Genomic DNA, 3,622 nt, shown 5'->3' with positions numbered 1-3,622 from the left:
AAGTTTAAAACCTGAGGTGTTGGCAATTCACCTACTATCAATACTGACCTACTAGAAACTATGGTCTGATGTATTAAGGGTTTTACCCATTCTCTGTGGGCATATTTTTATGAAACTAGCCATTTTACCTATCCGTGAAAGAATATAATGCAGCCAAAATATCAAATGTGAGTTTGATATGTCCTGATTCCCTACAGTTTATAAAATAATTAAACTAAACCTAAAACATGAAACTAAACCCTGCATCTTTAGACCAAAGGCCATAAAACTGAAAAAAGTAAAAGGAAGAAGAAACAATATTTTAGTGGCATCCCTAAAGAACAAACTCAAGCAGAAAAATGTTAGCCAGTCTTTCTTACTGCTAGCTTGTATAACAAAGTTACATTTTATTGACCCCTTCAGTAAGAACAAAATGACTCTTTCACTTTCTTTTTCCTTTCTTTGAATGGCATTTAGTTTGAGGTTGTGCAGGTGTTTTTTCAGTGTTTATATGTTTTTACCGGTGAGGGCTATTTTTCTTTCAGTGGGGTTTTATCAGTTATTATAGGTTTAAACCTAAAACCCCACAGCCTAATTATAGTGCTGCATAAAAGAGAGATTTGGAGGAGAACCCCTGACCTGCTAGTACATTCATCAAAGAAGTGGCACTGAGAGCTTCAGAGGCAAGGGAAACGGTCCCAAATATTTAGAAGAACTTTGGAAAGATTAAAATGACATGTTTAGATTGTGGCAAATTAATTTCATGTGGACAGATGAGTGTTACTCTAATAAATACAGCATATGAACATCATCATAGTCGATGGTTGGTAGAGACATTTTGACTATATCCTGGACCTGCCCGTCCTCGCCCAAAATGGCGCCGGAATAAATGGGACTCGTAACTCCTTGTTGTGTACTGGTTGCAGAACCTTGAAATCACGAGATACGTATGCAGTTTTGAAGCACATGGCGGGCGGGGACGAGAATTGATTGAATATTTCGACATCCCTATTGATATTAAGTTCTGATGTGTTATTGATTACTGTACTGTTGAAAGTTCGAATTAACGTCACCCATGGTACTTGCCCGCAAATGTATATCTAGATAATTTTATTGTAACTGGCCCTGTCGTATTTTAATTATAAAATGTACGTCCACCGATTCCGTAACTGTTAGACACCTTAGTTCTTGCAACCTAATGGCCCGCCCGTTACGTTCCTCTACAGTGTAAATGTCTATTCATCATATACGATTACAGTTTGCTCTGTGGCAGGCCCACGTGGTTATAGGCTCGTATTTGTATAATGACATTTTCACAATAAAGGTTTTTAAAAGAAAACATGGTAGTAGTATATACATTGGTAAAGTTTTTAATAATAGTGACTGTTTTAGAATCATTAAAAGGCAAGTGAAATAAAGCAGACCAATTACATGAAGGGTAAAAGGTATAATACGAAGGAACGCAGTAAAGATAAATGGTCAAGGGCTGTTGTGTTTTCTATTCCTGCAACATAAAGTGATCGATAAGAATCTCATATTCAGGCGTATCGGCGACTAAGACAGCAGGTCGACCCTCTTTTGCTCAACGGCTCCGTCATGGGACGAAGAAACGCTCTTTTTCTCGAAAAAAGAATATATTTTACTTGCAGGACAGTTGTAAAATTTCCGGGAAAGTACATTAGCCTGGAACATTATAACATATATTTAAGAAAAAATAATGTTCGGAAGTAATGAAAAGCGTAATTTTTAGGTCATATGACCAAGCCTTTCATCATTACAATAAGAAAAGTAAAATGAACCAATGAAAAGTTTTATTAACAAGTCACATGACTTGTTATGCTTACGTTACGCGCTGCGCGCCCCGGATAACTTCCGGATGCGCTAACGCGGCGCGTCATATGACGCATTACGCGACAACGCATGTACAGAATATAGTCAAAATGTCTCCACCAACCAGCGGTCGGAACACAACCCCTTTCAGCAGGCTAAATAGTTCTGTTAAATGACAACAGAAGGGACAGGCAACAAGAACCATCAGTCAAAGAGGGGAGAGCTAGTTCTTCTCTACCGGGTTACATTGGGGCGCTACCGGAACTGATCGAATTGGTAGTCTACAGTGTTTCTGGATGTTTCAGACTGAAGCTGGGGTTAGCATGAGAGCAGCACCATTTCGTAGCTCCGTCGTGGTCATTCCGCAACCAATCATGGCAGCCGTTCTTTATCGTTATTTTGGGCGGGGTGGGTGGCGGAGCCGAGCTGTTTTGCAGCCATCATTGTGTGGAGTTCAGTTCATCTCACTAGTTTTGTATTTGTCATGAGGGGTTGTTCCTAATGTTTCTATTTTAGCGAGGTCAAAAAGAGATCCCATTAGTGGCCTACTGATTTTGCTCGATTCCTTTTCTTTTTTTTTTACACGATTTTTCGTTATCTGCAAAGACTAAACAGAGTATTGCGACTCTGTGTTTGTTTGTAAATAGAGAATGAACCAAAGAGAACTAATTCTAAAACAGTAAATACTTGGATAACAATCAATCAAATGGAGAGAGAAGCAGGCACGACGGATTACAATGGGGGCAAAGACCTGCGTTAACTACCTTTCACTATCTGCAAAGAGAGAGTACTCCTAATAGAAATGAGGGGGGGGGGGCACCATTCAAAGCAGATCAGTGTGCATAAACACGAAAATGTTTTCACTTACCACGTACTTGACATTCGACAGCTTATGATATTTGCTATTAAAAAACCATTGAAATTCACTGAAAAAACCATAGGTTATAGACCATATATAGTTAGGAATTAGCATTTACAAAACCTTGAAAATTCACTGAAAAAACCATAGGTTATAGACCATATATAGTTAGGAATTAGCATTTAAAAAACCTTATTTTACTCACACAAAACCATTGAAATTCCATATATAGTTAGTTGCACTAACTATATATCGCGCACCCGCAATCCACTGCTGATCATGTCACATATTACATCATTCATGACATGGTCAGTGACATCACTGATGACATCACTGATGACATCTCAAATGACATCACTGATGACATCTCACATGACATCACTGATGACATCATCTAGTGTCTGTGTGTTTTTGTAAAGTTTAAATATGTTTTACATATTGAAGAATGAGTGGATGTATAAGTGTCTGGATGAAGGATTTAGTAGGTGCGTGACTGACTGTATGAGTGAGTGATTAAATGTGTCTCACTGAATGCATGGGTTAGTGACTAAACTGTCTTAATTTGTGCATCATTATGTCTGTTGTTCTGTAAACTGCTGCATGTGTTGATCATTAGCTATACGAGAGGCTATATGTGTTATTAATTGGTTGCCCAAGTATTTCTATGGGAGATTGAGTTTGTGTAGGGGTGGCTGGAAGGTGTGTGACTCTATGCATAGATGTGTGAGCAGTTTATTCACTAGGTGTATGAGTTCAAGTGTGCATGTGGAAACAGCTACATGGGCAGTTGACTGTGTGCATGAGTGTATTGATGAGTGAATGGATATCTCAATGCTACATGTCATAGTAAGTACATATGTAAAACACAGTACATGTGAGAGTTGGCATATATAAATAACTGTGCATGAGAGCCACTGAATGAGTGAGTAGTTGTATCGATCATTGTGAACTTGT

The sequence above is a fragment of the Lissotriton helveticus genome, chromosome 6 (assembly GCF_964261635.1).
Source record: "Lissotriton helveticus chromosome 6, aLisHel1.1, whole genome shotgun sequence".
Taxonomy (NCBI): Eukaryota; Metazoa; Chordata; class Amphibia; order Caudata; family Salamandridae; genus Lissotriton; species Lissotriton helveticus.
Note: the sequence above shows the minus strand (reverse complement) of the source record.